The 24,771-nt window shown below is 38.1% G+C and overlaps 1 long non-coding RNA gene across 1 annotated transcript in view; it reads left to right on the top strand.

Moving 5' to 3' along the window:
- The first annotated feature begins 1,513 nt into the window (after positions 1-1,513).
- Positions 1,514-24,771, top strand: part of LOC139157662 (uncharacterized) — a 71,361-nt gene continuing 48,103 nt past the window's right edge. The window contains exons 1-2 of the long non-coding RNA XR_011557528.1: positions 1,514-1,586; positions 12,797-12,849. This is a non-coding gene — a long non-coding RNA (uncharacterized lncRNA). The remainder of the gene's footprint in view (positions 1,587-12,796; positions 12,850-24,771) is intronic.

Raw genomic sequence — 24,771 nt, forward strand, 5'->3', positions numbered from 1 at the left:
TGAAAATAAGATACTGTCTTATATATATTTGCCACCAAAAAAGGCACCAGGTCTTATTTTCAGGGGTGGTGGTGTCATCCACTGGCTCACCTCACTTGTGTGCATCACCCCTGGTCTTGTTTTTGCCATCAGAAGCCTTCCGGATATTCTTTTGTGGCCAGCAACACTTTCCTGAAGGCCTCTGCGGATGATAACAGAGCTCCAGATCAATCCTGAATTCTGTAATCAGCTGTAGAGACCTTCAGAAAAGTCTTGCTGACTGCAGAAGAAATTGGCTGGCAAGGCAAGTGTCGGGGTTTAAGAGGCTTGGCTACAACTGACCGAAAGTAAGTAATAGGGCAGCTCCAACTCCACTTCCCCATCCCCACCCTAGCTTAATTTTTGCACCCTGGAGCCCTTAATTAGGGCTAATTTTGGGGGTAGGACCTATATTGGGCTCATGTGTACATATCAAGCTAGGACTTACTTTCAGGGTAGATTGTATTTTCAGGGAAACTTGGTCCATGCCAGTTGCCAAGCAGCTGAATTTTGATCACGTGACCATGGGAAGGTTGTCACAGTTGTGAGAATGAGTCGTAAGTCACTATTTTCAATGCCATTCTAATTTTGAACAGTAGCTAAATGAAAAATTGTAAGTTGGAGAGACTTCCGGTTTTGGCGTCACGCTGACACCAGGCAGCCTTCAGTTTCTCCGGGGTTGTCCTGGCTTTTTGTGTGGTTTTTTGGTGGCTTAACAGCGATCACCGACCTGGACAGATGGTGATTTAATAGAGGAATTACTTGTGCACCTGAGGGACGTGGGCGGGAAACCCTTTTCGCCAGCACACGAAGAACCGATCTGCAGATCGGCCTGAAGCTGTGACGCTCCGACTCCATTAAGGAAGCTGTGAGAAGATGGTGGTGAAAGCCTTTGGAGTGAAATAAGTGAAGGATTTCTGTTTGATCGATCGTTGTTTGTGGATAATAGCAGATGAAAGACCCCCTGTTGTGTGCTTTGCATTGTTAAAGAATAGTTCCAAAACCTCTGAGAAAAGTGGCGACTGCGATTTTGTTTAACTGGCTGATGACGGCAGAGAACAAACAAGATTAGGCAGTTCAAGTGGATGTGTGAGTGAAAACTATATACCATCTGGACTTTTCCACTGGACTCTGTGATTAATGCAGTGATAGATTGGAAACAACGTGTGATATACAACAGTTGGAGAGAGAAAGTTTTTGGATGTCTTGACAGTAAGAGGAAGTTTTGGACAGATTTAAGTGGATGAGAACGAATCGAGTCGGTGACAAGCTACAAAATCTGAGGTCTTTATATACTCCTTATCTTTTTTACCTTCCCTTTCACCTCCTCCCCTTTGTTTAATCCCTTTAATCCCTTTTCTCTACCTCACTTTTGACTGTGTATTGACTTTGCATTGTTGCTCCAGTTGTTAAAAAACAAAAAACTACGAACTTTGAACTTTGATTTCTTATTAAACTTACAACACTGTTCCCTTACTGACAGAGACTGTCAGAGACTGAACTGTGACTCAGCACTATTGCATAAGCCCAAGGAGAAAGAAAAAGAAAAAGGAAGAAAACATCTTCTCGTTAGTACCTGCTACTTACTGTTTTTCTTCCCACTCCTGAATAATCCTGTCCCTTGCTGCTCTCTCTTTCAATCATTTTTGAATACTTCATATGTGATTTGCTGCAACATTGAGAATAACCTTTTAATTGATTTTTGATAATATTCTATACTGATATACAGCCATTATACTGTTATACTGCCATTGATAATATTCTGTACTGTTATATTGTCATTACTATTAGAGATTTATTGAACCTATGAATTAATTGAACTACTGAGCTAGATTGACTTACTGATTTATATCTAAACTAATAATTTATTTATTGACCTATATACATATATGCTCTTGTGTTGATTTATCTATTAATACAAATACTAAAACTTGCTAATCAATTGTAATTAATTATTATGTATTAATTGAAAGTTACCTTTTGCTACTTATTAATTACTTAATTATTCTGTCCTTAATTTACTCCAACTTACTTGAATACTTGAATACGTATATTTAGAACCTTGAAGACATTAATAATACTTATGAGATATTGATATAGAATTGTATTTTGACAATTTTGACTCCTAAGACTTGGACTGGAGAGTTTATTATAAGTTATCTTACTAAGATCAATATAAATCAACGACTATGACCCTTTTGATTGACACAAATTCTGAACTACAAAGAAACTGAATGAACAAACCCTTAAACCACTGATACGTGTTGGCACTAGCAACTAAGTCAAACACTTATGGATAAAACTTTAGGGAAATCTACACCACCTATATGTTTAAACCACAGACTGCAAAGCATTGAAGCCCCAGCTCTAACGCTGGCCCTCTCCTACTCTCTTACTACTCTTTTTTGCTCTAATTTTCTATCCTTCCTCCTCTCGTATCTTTCTTCCCCTTCTTCCCCAATCTACCTCCCCTTCTTCTTTTCACCTTCCCCACTTACACGTACTATATAAGTAAATTATAATTGCTAGAATGTACATTATATATATTCCCTTTGCTTTTCTGTACCCTGTTTTTAATGTATATATTCAATAAACATATTTTTTAAAAAGAAAAATTATAAGTTGGAGACAGTCTGTATATGACAAACAATATACACAGGTAGTTGTTAACAAGGATTGGTGGCTTAAATCTAGAACCCTAGCCCATTTCCTGACTGGCACAATTGCCAAAAGTACACCTGTGAACAGAATTCATTGTTTCCCCACTTCAAGTAAATCCGAAAGGGAGCAGGAGGGAGCCATTCCCAATAGGCTTTTTCTGTAGCAAAGCCACTGTCACTACTAAGGAGGAGGTGTCACTTCTTTAGATGACATCCCAAGGATGTCTGTTTTTTCTTTCTTTAAGATTTGCTCAATGTAATATATGAAGAGCAATTTGAGGGGGGGGGGGAATCAATGAACATATTCCTTTGAAGCAGTTGGATTAGAACAACCCCACTGCTTCAGTCGGGAGGCTAATTTCCAACATACGCTCAGAAGCCAATTTTCTTGCTAAAAAGAGAACTGTATTTCCTCATGACTACAGATCTTCAAATATCTATTTTTGCAAAGATAATTAGGAGTACATGCAGATATCCATCAATACATTCCAAAGATTATGTTATTTTAACTTTCTTTTTTCCAATTGCTCTGTTGAAATTGTAACTTAAAATTTCCAATTAACATCATGAAGGTTGGGGAAAATATGCATTAGAGATTTCATTTTTTTACTTCTACTCAATAAATTAAAATAACAGATTTCCAGTTTAATTTAGTGGACTGTACTCTTATACGAATGCTAGTCAAATTTCCATGACTTTTTGAGATTAACAGGTTTTTCTACTTCTCTAAGAAAACCACAACATTGTTGTTAGTGCTTCTCAATTATTTTCTTTTAACACTTTGCACCCTTTCCCAACTCTCCGCCAGGACAATTGTTTGCAATATTCGGCACATTTTTGCTGAAAAATCTCAAACAATTGGGGTGTAAGGTGTTTAAGTGATGTCTTAATTTATTTGACCACATGCTGTCCTCTGTCAACATTTTTAGGCACAGTACACATACTGCTCTTCCTTTGTCTCTCATCGTAGTCAAAGTGAAGCCAAGCGCTACATACGCTTCATCATATTTCCTTGTCTTAGCTTTCGGGAGACTTGCGTTTGTCTCATTATCTCTGTCTCTCACTACCTTTCTTTTCATCCTTGTTAAATATTTTTCCATGATGACACTTAAGTTATCTGCACTTCATATCTTCTGCTCTATGCTGCGTGCTATTGTTCAGCGCAAAAAACCCCCCTACTCTCTGTGCAGCAGTGAGCTACAAGCCAGAATGCTAAATTGTGCTTGCTGCCGCGGCTCATAAGTTCTTGCAGGGCCAGCGCGATTTTGCTGATGCACCTGTGGAGGTAGCAAAATCGTGCATGGAGTCGCAGGTGTGCCTGTCTTTTGGTGAGGGTTTTTTTTGCTTCTGCGCATGTCAAAACACGGGCACACCTGTTTCTCCATGTGTAATTTTGCTACCTCCACAGGTGCAGCAGCAAAATCACGCTGTCCCCACAAGAACTTATGAGCCGCAGCGGTGAGCGCAATTTAGCGTTCCGGCTTGTAGCCTACCGCTGTCCCTGTAGTAAAAAAAAAAGCACTTTCCCCAGGTTAATGCACCCTTCCTGGCATTGTTCCGTGGCCCCTTGGGGGGTCTGCCCCACTATTTGAGAAGTACTAAACTATCCATTCCTCATTTTAGTGGCAAATGCACTCTCCTGCTTATTTGTCTGAGAAAAAACATCAAATAATTGTGTGATATCTCTGTGTAAAAACTGTTACAACTCCAAGCTTTAAAGGGGAATTTATTTCAAGAATTCATGTATGAAGTCATCTTTAAGTAAAATAAGCCAGAATTATTAATAAAAATCAAAGCTCTAGTTTTGGGTGTTCACGTCAATGCATTTTTAAAAGAGCATAGCAAAGAAATAGATATAAGAAGAGATGGAGACAGCTGTTGACATATTATTTATTTTCTTTTTTCATACTTGAAGGATAAGGAAACAGAAAAGAGAATTCAAAGAAGAACCACAAAAAACAAACTATACTAAAGACTAAAAAATAGGCCAAATGACACATGTCCATGAACTGCAGACAAGTTCAGGGAACAATTTGGTTAAAAAAAAATAAAAAGATTGGTCAAACTTGAAGCTTCCCAACTTTCTTTTTTAATTGAGTCTGTCATTTATACCTCTATAACAGGTTGGTTTGGCAAAGCAACCAAACAGAACAGGTACAGACTTCAATAGATAGATAGGACTACAGAAAAAACAATTGTAACTAGCCTATCTTCTATTGAGGACCTGTATATGGCACCAACTAGAAAGAAGGCTGAGAAAATGTCACATCCCGGACATAAACTGTTTCAACTTCTCCGCTCAGGACACTGCTATAGGGCATTACATGATGAAACTACTAGGAACAAAGATAGTTTCTGACTCCATGCCAATCACTCTGCTAAGCACCTAATTCCCACAACTGACTTATGTCGAAGGATATTTACCCAAATAGTAGAGCTGTATTGCTATTATCCTTACATATTTTCATCTTTCTCACCTTCTTGTCTTTCCTTCTACCTTCTCCTATTGGAATCTTACAATTTATCACTTGTTTGTATCTTATGATTTACGAACATGACTTATCACTTTGGTGTTTTCCTGTATGCTGAGAGCTTATAAATGTTAGAAATAACAAAATAAACTTGGAGCGATTAAAAAACAAAGAGTATTTATGGGAAAGAAATGGTAATGGCAAGGACAATGATAACGATAATAATAGCAGCTTGCAAAGTGCGGTGGATCATTCAATCTGACCTTAATTTTTGTTTTGCAATTTTTTTCTCCACACTGAAACATACATGCAATATCATATACCTTCAATACGACTTAATAAACATGTATCATCTGCTAAATAAATATAATCATTCATACTTCTTAATTTCATATACATTACACTTGGTATATGTCATTTATCTGGTGCTACCTCCTTTATCTAATTATGTTACCTGGATTACACAAATTATTTTATTTTCCAATTAAATTTAACACTATTGATTACTTCCTCTGCTGGTTGTTCGCTCTTGCTTAATAATTCTAAGCTGTTGTGCTTCATTCTTTTCCTTATTTCCTTACTCATCATTCATTTTTCTTAACCCCTATTTTCTCGTAACTAAATGCCCCTAAAAATTCCACATGTACTTATCTTCAAAAATGGAATATCAATTCATATTAAATATTTTATACCTTATATCTAACTAAGGTTGACTCAGACTTCCATCCTTCCGAGGTGGGTAAAATGAGGACCCGGATTGTGGGGGCAATAGGCTGGCTCTGTTAAAAAGTGCTTTTGCTAACATGTTGTAAGCCGCCCTCAGTCTAAGGAGAAGGGCAGCATAAAAATCAAATAAATAAAATAAATAAATAAAATAAATAATATCCTTCTGGAATTAATCAAATTCCAAAACTTAAACACATTAACTTCTTTCATTCATTATTCATTATACTATGTCTTATCCTCTAGTGTTACAAGTATATAATTTTAAATTTAATTCAACAAATTCAGTTTATACCAAATTATAATATAATTGTATTTTCCCAAAATTATCATTTAATTATATAATTAATTACATTTGAATAATTAAATTAGATTTAAATTCTTAAGTAGAAACTTGTTCATTATCAATATCAGTATTATCATCACCAACTATATTTGCAAATAAATAATAATCGTTCAAGATCCTCAATTTCCAGAGATTAACTCATTTCATCCATTGCTAATTATAATTCTTTCCCTCTAAAGATACCAATATGTATTGAACAATTTTAAGTTTAATCCATCAAATAAAAATATTGATTATTGACATCCAATATATTCATAAATGTATTTAGTTATATGTAGAAAAAAAGAAAATCATTATATAGTAATCAAATAATTATCAAATAATCAAATAACAATCAACCATTTTCTTTAAATTTCCATCTTCTTAACCTTAACTTTCCCTTCTTTTTCTTTCTTGTAACATTGTACCCACAATTTCTCCCTTTCTCTCTTTTTTCTTTTTTGTGTATAATAATTGTGTGAATTTTCCTTCAGCTCTCCTTAAACCTTTCTCCCTGCCAGTTTGCCATGCCCAATACCTATATCCTCTCCCTTTTCTTTTTTTGTCACGGTTAAGAGTGTAATAATCATAAAATTCAGTGTAATCATTGGTATGTCCATTTTCTTGGTCTGTGCAAGTTCTTTTCCCTTTTATCTCTATCATTCTCTGTATCTTCTTCTCATCTTGTTTCATCTCCACTTTGTTGTCTTGCTTTTTATTCCTTGCAATCATATTTTCAAAATCCTTGCTGCACTCAAGAGCTTTCTCTATATTTTTTCCACTTCTATCTTCATACTCCAAGAAGCAAAATAACCCTTAAAAGGGTTATAAGATCCTCATCTTCTAGAGCATCCATGTTGCCCAAATCACTGTTCACAAGTCTTTATTATTAGACCAGCTGTCAAGAAATATCTACCCCACAGCCTGATAAAATCCTTTTCTTTTGACATTAAACAAAATGCATATTTTGGGCTTTAACATTTAGTCTTTGAACATCAAATACATAAAAATTCATTTGGAGTTCATTCAGTACTAACAGATAAGATGTCAATTTTATTTTTGGGTTTTTTTTTCAAAGTAAAGAAACCCAATTGTTCAATACTATATATTTTCTCAAACTGTCCATATGATTCCCAGTTCAAGGTCAGTAGCTGCTTAAACATCCACAAAAGTCTTCCACAGAAATAATTCCTCCAACTGCAGGTGGCACTCCTCACTGATTCCACAAGTCTATTTTTCCTCTTAATTAATAAGATGATGTACAGTATATTTAAATCAATTCTGTTAGACCAGATGTTTAATTCAAAGTTAATTCAATACTCAATTTTCAAAGTTCTCAATCATTGGGCTTTAGTTACAACCTTCTTTAAACTTTTTTCCATTATAATCTTCAGTGCTAAATAGCTGCTTCGTCTTTGTTTTTTCCCCAGTCCTTTTTGTTCCCATTTTAAAATTTTGTTCTTCCTTATCTCTCCAGTGCTTTTCTTTAGTTTCCTCTTTCTAGGTGACTCCCAACCTTCAAAAAGCAGATCAATCAGTCCATTTGTGGCTGCTGTGGCTTGGGCTGCATTTACAAGCCTTACCCAGTGCTGGTCACGAGCACTTTGCCAGATCCCTGGGAGGTATGCCATTCCTCCCAATTACCTGGTGGTGTCTCTCTCTTTCTCCCCACCCCTACAGGGTGGTTCTGACCTGATTCTAATTGAACCATTTCCCCAAACAACATGGGTGTAGGGAAACTCCATGTGTCACCATGGTGCTTGGCTATGTCCCTCCAGCTTGACCTTAAATTGAGGTTTGAGCCAAAAGCCACACTTAAAGTTTCAAAAGCATTATATTTTATCGTCTCTATCTCGACACCCCCCTCAGGACCTTCCTATTGATACAGTCACCAATCCCTGCTACTCCGTAACACCTCAGAGAGAGCAGCATCTCTGACATGTTTGTCAACACCTTCCCATTATTGCCCATAATATATTTTGCAAGCACAGCATTTTTAATTCCAAGATTCACCCACGTTTCTTCAACACTCTGTGGCTTGCATTGGTTGCCGATCAGTTTCTGTTCATAATTCTATGTGATGGTCATGACCTTTAAAGCCCTACATGGCATTGGACCAGATTACCTCTGGAACTGCCTGCTACCGCACGAATCCCAGCAACCGATAAGGTCCCACTGAGTTGGCTTTCTCCGGGTCCCGTCGACTAAACAATGTCATTTGGCGGGCCCCAGGGGAAGAGCCTTCTCTGTGGCAGCCCCGGCCCTCTGGAACAAACTCCCCCCAGAGATTAGAACTGCCCCCACCCTTCCTGTCTTTCGTAAACTAGTCAAGACTCATTTATACCGCCAGGCCTGGGGGAGTTGAGATAGCTCTTCCCCCTAGGCCATTACAAGTCATGCATGGTATGTTTGTGTGTATGTTTGGTTTTATAATAGGGGTTTTTAGTTGTTTTTTATTATTGGATTGTACATGTTGTGTTTATTATTGTTGTTAGCTGCCCCAAGTCTGCAGAGAGGGGCGGCATACAAATCCAATAAATTATTATTAATTATTATTATTATTAAATTTTTCTTGCCTTGGCAATAAAAAATGTCCCTTTTATTTTGGCCCCATTCTAATTAATAAAAGGATATCTATTCATCATGGATTTTAGCCACCCTGAATCTTCAGAGAGAAGCGGCATACAAATGTAATAAATTATGAAATTACAGTATTATTATTTTCTCCAACTATCTTAAAGCAACTAATGTTTAACAAGTTCAGGCTGGAAAAGACCCTGCGAGTTATCCAGTCCAAACTCCCTTGCCCAAGCAGAATTAAATCTCCTCCATTTATATAAATTTCTTTATATTATTTTATTTTTGAATTTTCTTATATCCTACATGCACCAGGGAGTAATTCCTTGTATCAGTAGTGGGTTCTAAAACCCTTTACTACCAGTTCACTTCTGTGCGTGCATATACTACCAGATCGCTACAGCACATGCACAGAAGTGTCCTGGGCGGGTGGGCGGAGCCTCCCACTGCTGGTGCTACTGGTTCTTAGAACCGGGCCATATTGAGAGCAACCCACCAATGCCTTGAATGTCCAGTCACACTTGACCAATAAAGAATTCTATTCTATTTCAAGATTTTGGTATTGAGGCCCAATTTATTTTTTTTTTGCAAGATTTCTGGCATTAATCTAAATCTTATGTCATAAAACTACTATGTGGACTTGTGAGCTTTAAAAATTTATAGGGAATTATGCAGATACTGTTCCACTGGGCTTGCACATATCACATAGCTGACCTCTAGCTTGTACGACACTCATTGAAATTTTTTGACAAGGATGTAGTGATTTCCAGGAAATAAAAGGTTGCTTTGTGCCCACCCATGTTTTATGTTAGTATTTTCCCCAGCAAACTATTTACTTTAATTTCAGTTCTCATTATTTTGTCCTTTTAGCTAAAGAAAGGATTAGTTCAGGGGTGGCCTAGCTTTAAAATGTTGGGGCCAGCACACACTGCATTAATGAGCAAAATGTGCTGGTGGCAGAAGCTCTGCATGCAAGATTCAGGACTACAAATCTAATGAGGCAGTGTGACAAGTGAAAATGCACACATGACATCATCAAAGACCCAGGCTACCTCAGTTTATTCAAATTCATTTCTTTTCATTGATGGCTTTTCCATAGCAATCTAATGCTGAGAATGAAACTGTCATTGGAATTCCTCTTGCGCCTCTAACATCTGGCAAGCTTCCCAGCTTTTCTTTTCTTTTCCTTTTTAGTCCCCCACCACTTTTTCTGGGTGATGAGTGGGTAAATACATTGCCTACTTGTGTTTAATTTCTGTTGTCTTCTTCTGCTGTGAGATTTATGATCTCTTGTCCCTTGTGAAGTAAGGGTTAGACTTTTTTGCTGCAAAGGAAAATGAATCAGTCTCAGTGAAAGCGGTTTCCAAATAGCAATAGCATTTGGAAACCGCTCAAATACTGTAATGCTCTCTACATGGGGCTACCTTTGAAAAGTGTTCAGAAACTTCAGATCGTGCAGAATGCAGCTGCAAGAGAAATCATGGGCTTCCCTAAATATGCCCATGTCACACCAACACTCCGCAGTCTGCATTGGTTGCCGATCAGTTTCCGGTCACATTTCAAAGTGTTGGTTATGACCTATAAAGCCCTTCATGGCACCGGACCAGACTACCTCAGGGGCCGCCTTCTGCCGCACAAATCCCAGCGACCGGTTAGGTCCCACAGAGTGGGTCTTCTCTGGGTCCCGTCAACTAAACAATGCCACTTGGCGGGACCCAGGGGAAGAGCCTTCTCTGTGGTGGCCCCGGCCCTCTGGAACCAACTAACCCCAGATATTAGAATTGCCCCCACCCTCCTTGCCTTTCATAAGCTACTTAAAACCCACCTCTGCCGCCGGGCATGGGGGAATTAAGACTTCTTCTCCCCCTAGGCCATTACAACTGTATGCATGATATGTTTGTATGTATGTTTGGTTTTATATATTAAGGGGTTTTAATTTGCTTTCAGTATTGGATTTATTGTATATTGTTCATGATTGTTGTTAGCCACCCCGAGTTTTCGGAGAGGGGCGGCATATAAATCCAATAAACTTGAAACTTCAATAAACTTATATGTATATACCCAGTGATGGACACCAGCCGGAACGACTGGAACCGCCATTCTGCTGGGGAAAACGGAGCTCACCTTGCACGAGAAACCGGAACCATTACGGTAAAAAAATTCAATTTTTTTGCTTCTGCGCATGCGCAGAAGCAAAGAAATAGGCAATTTTTGCTGCCGGAAGGACGTCTGTGTGCGAAATTCCAGCTGATGCACATGCGCAGCAGCCGAAATCTCGCTGTGGCATCTAGAGTGGCAGCTGGCAAAAGCAGCCTGCCCAAGCACTGGCCACTCGCCTGCTCTCTCGTGCTGCAGGAGAGAGATGCCTGTAGTGCAGGAGAGCACAGAGCAGGCTGGGTGGCTGGAGCCTGGGGCTACCCAGCATGCATGACCTCAGCGCCTGTGCAGGAGGTCACAAAACACATTTTCTGAGAATTTGTGAGAATTCTTCTTATAAATGTAACCCTACTGGCACAATAGAAGAGTGTTATGGGGATGATGACCAATTATCAACCCCATTCACTCATTCACAAAAAATTAAAAAATAAGAAGAAAGATTGGGATTTACTGCATATTCAAGGAATGTAACCTTGAGTTTAGATCTTGAAGGTTGGAAGAGCTGGGGGAAAAATAAATTTCAGGCTCAGAAGAGAGATCTTGACAGACTTGACGAATCATGCAGTTTGCAGGAGTAAAAATATCTTTTTAAAAAATTCTGCAGGGAGAATCACAAAACACCCTTGAAAATATAGCATGGTTTGGAACATCAAGGGGGAAAAAACCCAAGCCAGCTGGGAAGTAGAATGGAATACAATAAAAGGGTGGCAGAAAGGCAAGACCCAGAAATATAACAAGGTTAATAATGAATCGTTTCTCTGTCTGCCTAAGTCTTTCTTTATTTCACGCTGAGAAAGAATTTCAAATTGTCCATGGAGATAAAAATAGATCTTCCAATAGAGACCCTGGAGAAATGTCAGATGATGATCTATCTGAGATTCAACATCAGTAAGCAAACCATCATCAAAATCGTAAAGATACTACCAAAAATATGTTTTTCTTCAGTGCATTCTCTCTCATTCTCTCTTCACCCCCTCTCTCTGTCACTCTCTCTCTCACACGCACAGGGGAAGAGAGAGAGAGAAAGAAAAAGAGAGAGAGAGACTATTTTATATTGTAGTTAGCTTACCACAAACATGAAATGTAATTCTATAGTGACCCCTGCTCTATGGAATATCCTCCTTGGAGATCAGAATGGTCCCAATTTGGTTAGCCTTTTGTAAACGTTAAAAACCTGGTTATGTCTGGAGCCCTGAATGTGCCAAGGGCCCTGTTTTCTGGTTTTATTGCTAATAAGCCAATATCTTCCTCTTGTGCCTCTTGAATTTGTCACACTGAATATTGCCAGCCCCAGAGACATTTTAGTAATTAAAGAGTTAACTGTGTGTGCTTTGTTAAGTTCCTCCTATTATGATGTAATATCCTGCCACATCTAACACTACTTCCTTCTTCTTCATCCTAAAACTCCATACTTCTTTCTATCCACCATCATGTAAGACGTATTTGTTATGTTGTCCACCGAGACATGTTTTATTTTCTACTTTTATAATAAAAGAAATCTTGTTTTGAACAAATGACTAAAAGCTTCTATCCATCGCCTCCGCGGTAATTAAGGTACTAACGGACTTTAATCATTTACATTATCGCGACAGAATTGGATGTTTTAAATGTTTTTTTTACTGTTTTGGATATTTTTAAACTGGTTTTATTGCCTTAAAATCAGTAGTGAAATCCATTTTTTAAAATTACTGGTCCAGTGGGTGTGGCTTGGTGGATGTGGTGTGGATGGATACTGGTGTGGAAGGATAACATTATTACCTGCCAGAAATTGAACAATAAATAAATAAATTGTGTGATTATGCATTGCTCAGTTTATAAGCAAAAATCGAGAAGTTTGATTGAACTCGCGAGATGTTTTCTTTTAGAATGCGCTGCCCTGGACACAGCATCAGGAACGCAATGGAGATACAAGTGCCAGGTAAGACTCACGTTTTTGGGGGTGACAGGTTGGGTGGGGTGGAACGGAGTGGGGGTTGGGTAGAGGCTGCGCAGGAGCTGGGCGGGCCGCAAGACAGGTGTTCTACCTAAGACTTGGCTGCTTCCTTTTCCTTCGCCAGCTTTCCTTGCATGAAGATTTCAAGCAAATATTGGGGAGGGGCTGTAGTATCCCCACATTTTCGTAAAAATAGGGAGCAAGCCAACTGCAGGTGGCATGAGTTGCAAGGCATACATGCCCTCATCACCTCGAGGTTTGATTACTGCAACGCTCTCTACATGGGGCTACCTTTGAAAAGTGTTCGGAAACTTCAGATCATGCAGAATGCAGCCTCGAGAGCCATCGTGGGGCTCCCTAGATTCACCCACATTTCTGCAACACTCCGTGGCCTGCACTGGCTGCCGATCGGTTTCTGGTCACAATTCAAAGTGTTGGTAATGACCTTTAAATCCCTACATGGCATTGGGCCAGAATACATCCGGAACTGCCTTCTACCGCACAAATCCCAGCAGCCAATAAGGTCCCACAGAGTTGGCCTTCTCCGGGTCCCGTCGACCAAACAATGTCGTTTGGCAGGCCCCAGGGGAAGAGCCTTCTCTGTGGCGGCCCCAGCCCTCTGGAATCAACTCCCCCCAGAGATTAGAACCGCCCCCACCCTCCTTGTCTTTTGCAAACTACTCAAGACCCACCTTTATTGCCAAGCATGGGGGAATTTAGATATTCTTTCCCCCTAGGCCATTACAAGTTATGCATGGTATGTTTGTGTGTATGTTTGGTTTTACTATAAGGGTTTTTAGTTGTTTTATTAATTGGATTGTTACATGCTGTTTTTTTAATCATTGTTGTTAGCCGCACCAAGTCTGCAGAGAGGGGCAGCATGCAAATCCAATAAATAAATAATAAAAATAAATACATGCCATGAACGCAAATATTCTGGGGTTAAAAGCTGGGGCAGCAAAGCCATAAACATTTAGTGGCCGGATTGTTCTCCCCTGGGACCATGCCTCAGCCACAGTTTGAAGTCACACAGCCACTAACCTCTGGGCTTAGAACTGCCCAACTTTGTGAAGTTAAGGCAATGGCAGCCAGAGTTGCCCTTCTCCACCCTGCCTGTGCTGTGCCATTGACCCCAAGCATTTCCCCGAACTTCTGATTTGTCTGTTAGGGGATTTATTTGCCTCTGGGGCTGTCTAGAGGGCAAAACAGCCTTTCTGAAGCCCAAAAATCAGCTGGCCAGTGCATATGTGTGCTGGAGCTGATAAAGGGCAAAGTCTCGTGTGCCCTCCAATATGGCTCCATGTGCCACTTGTGGCATGCGTGCCATAGGCTCACCGTCATGGGTTTAGACAGAGCCCAAGTTTTGTCTTCTGCCAAAATAATGTTGCATGCATTTGTACGTTGCAATTGTAGAGATATATGTAAAAGATACATATAGAACCAGAGTCTCCGGAGAGGGGCGGCATACAAATCTAATAAATTATTATTGTTAAATTATTAAGGTGCCAGGATAGAAAACAGAGGATTGTAAGTTCTAGTTCCACCTTAGGCATGAAAACCAGCTGGGTGACTTTAGGTCCAACTCACCTAGGGTCATTGTTGGTAGGAAATTCAAAGAAGGAAGGAGTATTAGATATATTTGCTGCTTTAAATTGTTGGTAAATACAATTAAAATGGAATATAATTCCAGCAAGTAAGTAGTTTCCCCAACTTTCTTCCAACAGATCATGCAGTGTATTGAACACAAATACAGTTATAAATTAATCGTAAAATTATCCTTAATTAATGATGAAAATTTCATTCTACTACTGTGGAGAAAATCAAGTCATTTTTATGGAGAGATCCATGTTCCCCTTTGTATTTTTGTTTTTGTAATATGTAAATAAAACAACTTAGTTATTTAACTCTGGGGATTTTTTTTTGGCAACATGTCATTGTCGCAATATGTTAATATCCCATTTCATACTTAAGAATTGCAGTTCCATAGGTTCAGTACCTTAAATCTCCATGGAATTAAGTACTCCACAGTCACATTATTGTATATTAGGAGGATTTAAAAGGATTTTTATGATGTACTATTATGCTAGAGAACAAAAAACTTGCTCATGACTTTGGGACTGATGTATTCCTGATAAAATTATAGTGATAGAGTGTCTTTGAATTTTTCCTTAATGAAAAAAATGATTAATGATATTTTACTGACATAGTTTTGTCATATTGATCACTGTGACAACTCTTGAGGATGTGTAAATAGGAATCTTAATGCTGTTATATTATTATTTTTATGATATATTACAATTCCCATTTATTTTATGTAGAATACATCTGGGAGTTTTGCCAGCTGAAGACTGAGATAAACAAACACAAACTTTTTCTAGTCCTTTCTTATACACCAGGAGTCCTCAAACTTTTAAAACAGGGGGCCAAGTCAAAGTCCCTCAGACAGTTGAAGGGCCAGACCAGAAGGGCCGGACCTGGGGGTGTTTTATTTGCTTTGTTTGCATGTTGCTCTTTTGGTTGACTTATTTTTTTTACTAGATTAATTTTTCATTTGTTTAGGAGTCTAGTGGTCCACTTCAAAAAATTCAGTTCTGCAACAATTCTTCTCAGCCCCAAGGAGCTTGAGAAATCTCTCTGTCTTCCTCTCTCTCTTTACACTCCCCCCCCCTCTGTCTACCTATCTGTACCTATTTTATGGAGGTGGAGGAGATGAAAAACAGTTTATGTTGAATCAGAGTCTGGAGACCGGTACAGTTGTCAGCTCTTTTAGTTATAACAATGGCAAACTAGGAATGTCTTCGCTCTGAGAGGAAAACCTCAAATGAGGCAGCGGCGAGAAGCCGCACCTATTTATATTCTTTAAAAATGTGGGAACTTTTGACAGCCGTTTGTTTTTGGCGGCAAGTACTTTTGACTTGCCGCGTCAGAGCCAATCAGCTTTAAGCTTTATTTCATTCAGACGGACATAACAGTCTGTTTCCACCCTTTTATTTTTTGGCCTCCCGGGGCACCTCCGTGCCCTGTTTTTCACCTCCCCTGCCTCCAGAAGCATCCTGCAGGCCAAAAACAGGCAACAATGGACCTTTTTTTGGACAAAACTGGGCCATTTTTGCCCATTGCTTGACCTTTGGGGGCATCTATGTCCCAGTTTTCTGCCTTTCCCACCTGCAGAATGTCTCTGCAGGCCAAATTGTTGGCCTTACCTTTCAGTTCCAGCACACAGGGCTCACAAAGATATGTCCTGCACTCGACCAAAGGGTGGGCAGGGTGATGTGGGTGGGGTATCCTTGTGTTCCTGTGCAGGTTAGATTAACAGCTTCAGTAGGCCATGTGCAGCCCACAGGTCATAGTTTGAGGAAGTATGTTATACATAAAGGCCAGCTGGATGACTTTGGGCCAATCACTCTCTCTCTCTCAAACCCCATGTGTTGAGGGAAAAGCTAGTTGGTCAATTCCTATCATAATTAGTGGATCAATTTTCACTTTATCTGAGAAAAGTGAACCCTGCACCAGCAAAAAAAAAACAACAAAAACATTAGGAGGAAATGTAGGATGAAGTCTGGAGAGGCATTTTTCATTCATTTTAAGAACTTTAAGTGATATTGGTGAGATTTTTGCCTGAGGAAAAGTTGCAGATTCTGCCATCTGCTAAGATTATAGGTATACATTTGTCCAATAATTATCTTTTAGCTTAAATGCCCAGATTCATTATGATGGTGTTAGTGGGCACTTCTTTAACAACAAACAACAGATGGTGCATATAAGCCAGGTTTCAAATCTTTGGCTAAAAGGTTCCATATGGCAAGAACGAGGGAGACCTTTGCTTCAGAAATTACGACCACCTGTATGTACCATGGTAGGCTGAAACTGTTTGATTATCTCAAAGCAAAAAGGTTCAGTTTAGGCTCTGAGATATAGTTTAGGAATCCATGAATTGTTTTAATTGACAGATCCTTCATTTATGTAGATTTAAACATAAACATATACATAAAATAAGCTTAACCCTGCTGTTCTGTTTAGAAAAAATCCCCAATCTTATGTTCCCGGGTCTATTTGACCCGGACTGCAAATTGGTCATTTTAGGTACTTATATTTGGTCTTTTTGAAAGCTTTTTTCACCTGGAAACAAGTTTGAACATTTCTGCACACAATGGAATGAAAATTGAACTGAAAAAATTAATCCTTATTGGTTTATTTTGCACATAAATGTGCCTCCCCCCCGTTTTTGTGAAATGTTTTTCAATTTATGGATAGTTTTGCTTGTAAAATGCATTCTATTTTACTGAAGTTGTTGTGGGATTGGTAGCTTGAACATTTCTGCACACAATGATATGAAAATTGAAATGGAAAAAGTAAATCTTATTGGTTTATTTTGCTGATATAATGCATACCCCCCCCATTTCTGTGAAATAGTCTTCACTTTATGGATAGTTTTGTTATCAAAATGCATTCTATTTTACTAAAGTTGGTGTGGGATTTGTAGCTTGAACATTTCTGAACATAATGATATGAAAATTGAACTGGAAAAATTGATGCATATTGGTTTATTTTGCACATAAAGTTATTTCAATTTATATAAAAATATGCTGTTAATTTCAAACTTACATACTTTTTTTTAGTAAAATGGATTTCTTTCATAAAATTAGTTCTCTGGCTACAATGTGGTTGATTTTCAAAAGGATATTCCAAATATTTCTAGCCAAATATGTATAAGAAGTGACAATAATGGCACACAGCAAGGCCGAGGGGGGTGGCCCTTTTGTGGCAAAAATAAACCAATAAGAACCATTTGTTTCAGTTTATTTATATTTTTCTTATGTTCAGGATTGTTCAATTTAGTATATCAAACCTTTGGGGGGAAAATTCCTTAGGGATTTGTAGCCTTAAAAAATATAAATTGACACGAAATTCAGAAAGGATGGGGGGAGGGGCTTTTTGATCAAAATAGAAATATAAGTCTCAATTTTTCCAGTTCAATTTTCATATCATTATGTTCATAAATGTTCAAACTAGTTTTCCAGTTGAAAAAGTTTTCTAAAAGACCAAATTCAAGTACCTAAAAAAAATCATTTTGGTCCGGGTCTATATGACCCGAACAGACTAAACGTGACCTTTTTTTTGCCCAGAAATTTTTTTTCCCCACCCCCACAAATATCTTTTTTGATGATCAGCATTGTTAAATTGAGTAAATGAATGCCTAAGATTTTAAAGAATATTTTGGATTTGGAGCATAAAAAAATAAAAAGTGAAAATGGTTGCAAGCAGCCGAGGGGGGGGGGGAGGCCTTATTTCTGATGTTAAAAAACCAGTAAGAATCATTTTTTTCAGTTCCTTTATATTTTTCTTATATTCAGAAATGTTCAAGCTACCAATCCCACACCAACTTCAGTAAAATAGAATGCATTTTGCAAGCAAAACTATCCATAAATTGAAAAACATTTCACAAAAATGGGGGGCGGCACATTTATGTGCAAAATAAACCAACAAGGATTAATTTTTTCAGTTCAATTTTCATTCCAATGTGTGCAGAAATGTTCAGACTACTTTCCAAGTGAAAAAAGCTTTCAAAAAGACCAAACATAAGCACTGCAAATGAAGAGTTTTCGGTCCGGGTCTGGGTGACCCGGGAACAGAAGATTTGTAACTTTTTTTGCCCAGCAAAAACTAAACCCCCCACCCCCCCAAAAAAAATTCTCATAGAGAGAACTCCTGAAATGATGAACAGTCATGAAATTTCAAGTTTCAGATATGCAGGGAAAATTTTTTACAGGGACTCAAACTTGGCTTCGGGTCACATACGACCCGAACAGAACAGCAGGGTCTGGAAACCAATAAATAATCATTAAGAAATTAAAATATTAATGGTTGAATTTTCTTGAACATTTGTGGTATAATTACATATAACCAACCCTTTCTTACTAGCAGAATCACATTATATACACGAGGACCCCTGATTTAGTGCAATAGAAAAAATGCAAATAATTTTTCTGTGGACCACCAAAATTTTCTTAAAGACCATCAGTGGTCCATGGACCACCAATTGGTCAATGCTGACCTAAAGTATCTTTCAGTTGCTACAGTCTCCAGTTAGAGCTAAACTGAGGAACATTATTCTAGATGACTGAGCCAAATCCTTCCTGAGAATCATGGGAATTGAAGAGCATTACATTTGGAGGTCAAAAGATTGAAGAACTGCTGAAGATAGAAGTTCTTTCCTTGTTTGCAACTCAGGAAAATGCCAGAATGCATTGAAATTCTTTTCTCATTCCCATGCATATATATGCAGTCAGAAAATCAATGCTAGCACAGATAATCAGTTCTGGAAGTAGATCTAATTATGCTGTGGTTGTTGAATGGATCAGGGTCAATCAACTTGTTAGATAGTATATCACAGGGAAAGTAATATATAATCATTTGGACATTTGCTTATTCTGATCCTTTTATTTTCCTGATTGTGATTATTTTCTGAGATGCACATAATAGAATACATAATACAAATAGTTAATAAAAGAGAAAAGCCCACTTTATCAACTGGGGAGGCTTCATCTCTCTTTACTGATGGAGAATAAAATGAAGGAAAATGGATTTTATAAGAGTGGATAGCAAAGATGCTAATATTCAGCATATGGGTTTGATAATTTCTTTTCCCTTTGGATTTCAGACTTGTCTTGCACCTGAATCCATCATTAGGAATTCACAGGACTGGGGTGGCAAACAGTTTATTTTATCTGTCCCTTACTATGATATCTTTCCTAGAATTCTCTTTTTAAACTAGGTTTAGGCAGGGTTAATATTAAGATGAGTGGTCCACAGGCAAAGTGCAGAGAATTGCAGAAAATGGCTTTGTGATTTAATTCACACTGCTTTCCATTTCATCTGCGCCAAAGGAATAAGCCACAATTACATTATGAGGCAGAGAGGACTTGGTACTGCCTCCTTTATTTGAGCTGTGAATTTCAATTTTGTAGTCTAGGCTGTTAAAGATTACAAGTGGTATAAGACTCCACACAAAATGGACAGAAGGCTAAAACTGAAAGGCGGAAACTGTTTGATTTTGCAGCACCAAATGAAATCTATTCAGTTTTACCTTTCTTTAATCAAAATTGGTCCCAACCCCAAGATACAAGATTTTTTTAAAAATATAAAAGTAAACACTGGAATAATTTATGTGTAAAATTTCCCTACAAAATTAAAATGTAGTTGCCAAGGGAGTTGGATGGTTTACATTTTAAAAATAAATTTTTAAATTTACATTTAAAAATTAAATAAACATTACCAGCTATATTAATCACCCTCTATACAAAGAATCTGGAATTTAAAGATATGTTAAATATGAATAATTATAAATTAGTCTTTGGCTTTTTTTAAAAAAAATAGAAATCAATTTCTGTGCTGAAATGTTTTATTTTATAAGTGCAAATGGTATAGATAGACTGAATCTCCTTAGTTTTGAGTTCCTTGGAGAAATCCTAGTTGGGCTTGGAAGAAAACTGATTTTTCTATAAAGTTGTTATGTTAAGAAGCTGCTTAAACTTCAACTTGGCTGCAATCAAAAGTTCAGGCTGTTTATGATGATGCTATACCAGATTCAGCAACTGAAAAATAAATCAGGAAAGGAACATACTTATTCCAAGGGAAAACAACAAAGGAAACTAGTTAAACAAGAGGAAATATAGATCAAGTTCAGCAAATGAGATCTGAAACAGGGTCTATGAAAGTGTCTTGCCTCACCAGGGGCTAGATATTGTGAAGGGTAAAGAGATGAATGTAAATAGTTTGAACATCCTAACAGGACCAGACAGAACCAATTGTGATTTGGTTAACATGACCAGATTTTAAGATTGGGAAAGAGGGACACCATTGAGGCGATGGGGATGGGTGGGCTAAATAAAGTGTAGTCAAAAAAATTAGCAAAAAAATTTCTCTCTCTCTCTTTCTCCATCCCTTTCTCTCTTTTTTCTCTCCCTCCCTATTTCTCGCTCCTACTTCCTTCCTCTTTCTTTCTCTCTCTCTGTCGCTCTTTCTTTCTCTCTTCCTTCCTTCCTCTCTTTTTTGCTCTCTCTTTCTCTCTCTGTTCCTCCCTCCCTCTCTCTTTCTCTCTCTCTCTTCCTCTCATATTTCAAATTTATGATGCCTGACAAATACAATGTGGCTGTTATTCCTACAAATTTGGGACACTGATTAAACCTCAATGGGTTTTTAAAGAAAAATTTCCAAAGCTTTAGGAAACAGCCATTTTCTGACATGTTCTGGTACTGCCCAATCACATAAGCAAGAACTATTTTTTAATTAAAAGATCTTGGATTTTATTGATAATGTGTTCTTTTGTTAAAACTAGCAAACATTCATGCAACTTTCTCTTAATCTTGGGAGTAAACAGAAGATATAGTACTATTTATAAAGTGGCTTCTTGGGCTGACTTTTAATATATTAATAGTTTGGAATTCATTTTTTGCCACTGTTGAACATGCTATTTAATACTGTTCTTAGTTTTCTTCTTTGTTTCCAATAGATTTTAATATTTTTCACTCTAGATAAATAAAATAACTGGTGTTTCTTCCTAGTGCTTTGTAAAAAAAGTTATTTAGATTGGGGAAATAGCTTGAGGAGGGATTAAGATTTCCCTTTTAAAAAAGGGAACATCCTGCTCATAATTTGTTCCAATTGAGATGCTAGAGTCATACTTCCATACAGAAGACTATGTCCTCTACTTGCAAATTGGCAAGACTAGGTGTTTTCAATCAATTTATTTATGACAAATGATAATAAATCATAACAAAAGCTATTGGCATAATATATACTAAGTGAAGACATGATATTTTATATTTATGCATTTGGGATTTAAAGCCATTTTTATATTTAATTTGGATGTTACTCAATTTTACTGTCAGTTTTAACTTCCTTAATTATTGTTTTCTTTTATTGGCTATAGTATTTTTATGCTAGCTTTCCAGAACTATTGAACAGAGTGGGGTGTAAAGGTTGTAGCAAACTTATTTGATGAATAAAATAACAGAATAATAATAGAATAATAGAGCTGGAAGCAGGATCCAATCCCCTGCTCAAGCAGGAATCCTATACTACTTAAAACAAATAGTTGTCAAATCTCTTTTTAAAAATCTCCAGTGATGAAGGACCCATAGCTTCTAAAGGCAAAGTACTTATTTTATTTTATTTGTTTTTTTGTTTTCTCAAGTACCTATTGGTGGTATACAAAGATATAATAATATTTATATACATGATACTAGTAGAAGAGAAACTTTAGGACAGGGGACAGAAGGCACTTTGGTGCACTTTTGCACGCCTCTTACTGACCTCTTAGGAATCGGGAGAGGTCAACAGTGGATAGTCTAAGGGTAAAATTTTGGGGGTTAGGTGATGATACTACAGAGTCTGGTAGTGAGTTCCTTGTATCAATTACTTGGTTACTAAAGTCGTAATTTCCTGCAGTTGAGTTTAGAGTGGTTTACTTTAAGTATTGAAGTATTAAGTATTACTGTATTCTTCTTTCTAGTGTTAATGCCACACTATGGCAGGGTCCACTTGTCATCTCCATATAGATCAATCCAGGACATCTTTAGGGACAAAGCCCAGGTCCTTCATGTCTTCCTTGATGTGCTCCATCCACCTTTTCTTGGGCCTGCCATGTCATGTCCTCATCAGCGCCTGAATCTGCAGGGGAAGACGAGCTGCAACTGGAGCTGACAGAGATCAAGGAGGGAGGGGTTTTGGCTTCAGAGGAAAATGGGGAGGAACAGGGCTGGTCAGGCCAGTTAGGATGGCTTGTAGGCAGGGAAGAATGGGGTCAGGATGACCAAGAGAGGCTAAGCAGTGAACATGAGAGACAGAGCTCAGGCGATGAGCAAGGACCACCCCCTCCTAATCTTCAAACACGGAGAGTGGAGAGAAGGTGAGAACAGTGCTAACTAAGCCAGCTACTCAGGAGAAGAACATCCTGCCCCACTTCACAAGGCACACCTGTGGACTGAAACTTAAGGAGATTCTGTGGGGAGGGGCATTTGTTGAACAAATTATGTTGTAAACCACCCTGAATCAATTGAGAAGGGCGGTATAGAAATATAAGTAAGTAAGTAAGTAAGTAAGTAAGTAAGTAAGTAAGTAAGTAAGTAAGTAAGTAAGTAAGTAAGTAAGTAAGTAAGTAAATAAACGTTGAATTCTTTGTGTGATGAGTGCCAATATTTGAATTTTCCTGGATTCCTTGCATCCTTTCAGGATTACTTCAGTGGTGGGTTGCTCCTGGTTCAGCCCAGTTCTGCAAATGGGTAGTGGTGGTGGCACACTCCGCCCGCCACCTGGGACACTTCTGCAGAAACATTGCAGAAGCATTGTATGCATGAGGGCATGCATGACCAGTAGCAACAGGTTTTAGAACTACTGGATTACTTGCCATGCTCCCTTGCTTCCTGGACTCTTCAACTTCCCTTGCTGGATTTCTTGCTGTGCAGCCATGGTGTTCACAGCATTGGGCTGGAATATTTGCACCCATAGGCTGCTTGAAGAGAGAGAGGGGGGTGGGAAGAGAGGAGAGAGAGGGAGAGATGGAGGGAGGGAGGGAAGGAGGGAGGGAGCGAGTGGTCATTTTGCTTTGGGATTTGCCAGAAATGTTTTTGGGGAAATTTGGAACAATAAAGGGGTGGTTTGAACTGTCAGCTGCCTCGGTTATCTCTGTGCCATGTTCCAGGTCATCACAGCCATCAACTCTTCTTTATACATACAATATGTCCATGCCATCTAAGTCTTCCTTCCCACATTTTTGCTATGATTGGCATGACTCCCAGTTGACAGTTGAAGTCAGATGTAGTTCATAGTATGGTCAAATTGCATTAGTCCAAGGCACATCCACATTTCCACCGCATATATGGCATACTCATACTTTGCCATCATTGGCCAATACTCCCATCCATAACTGGGCAAGTCATTCTACTGATTAATTGCTCTTATTATCAGGAAATTTATCTAGGTTGGTTCACTCCTTGATTAATTTCCATTACTGCTTCTTATCTTGCCTTTTGGTGCCTTGAAAAATAGGTTGACTCCCTCTTCTTTGTGGCAGCCCCTCAATAATTGGAACACTGCTATCATGTCACCTGGTAACCTTCTTTTCACTAAACTAGACGTACCCAGTTCCTGCAACCTGCATTGCGTGGCTAAGCCTCGTTGGTGCTTGTAATACGTAATACCCATCCTCAAATACAGCTCATCTGTTTGGAACCCATATCACATCTCAGACATTAACACCCTTGAAAATGTCCAAAGATACTTCACAAGAAGAGCCCTTCATTCCTCCACTCGAAACAGAATACCCTACAAAACTACACTTACAATCCTGGGTCTTGAAAGCTTAGAACTACAATGCCTTAAACATGATCTAAGTATTGCCCACAAGATCATATGCTGCAATGTCCTGCCTGTCAAAGACTACTTCAGCTTCAACCACAACAACACAAGAGAACACAACAGATTCAAGCTTAATATTAACTGCTCCAAACTTGACTGTAAAAAATATGACTTTAGTAATCGGGTTGTCGAAGCGTCCATTACTGGACTCTGTAGTATCATCCCCTAACCCCCAACATTTTACCCTTAAACTATCCACGGTTGACCTCTCCAGATTCCTAAGAGATTCCGTCCCCTGTCCTATAGTCTCTCCTATATCTCATATTTCTTCTCTAATATATCCTCTATAACCTTCATTGTGTATTATTGTGTATTGGACAAAATAAATAAATAAAATAAATAAATACCACTATGTGGAATTTCATAGATTTAATTAAAATAATAATACTAATAATACTAATAATACTAATAATATTAATAATACTAATAATACTAATAATACTAATACTAACACTAATACTAATAATACCTATTGTTATTGTTATTGTT

This window comes from Erythrolamprus reginae, chromosome 1, assembly GCF_031021105.1.
Source record: "Erythrolamprus reginae isolate rEryReg1 chromosome 1, rEryReg1.hap1, whole genome shotgun sequence".
NCBI classification, from domain to species: Eukaryota; Metazoa; Chordata; class Lepidosauria; order Squamata; family Dipsadidae; genus Erythrolamprus; species Erythrolamprus reginae.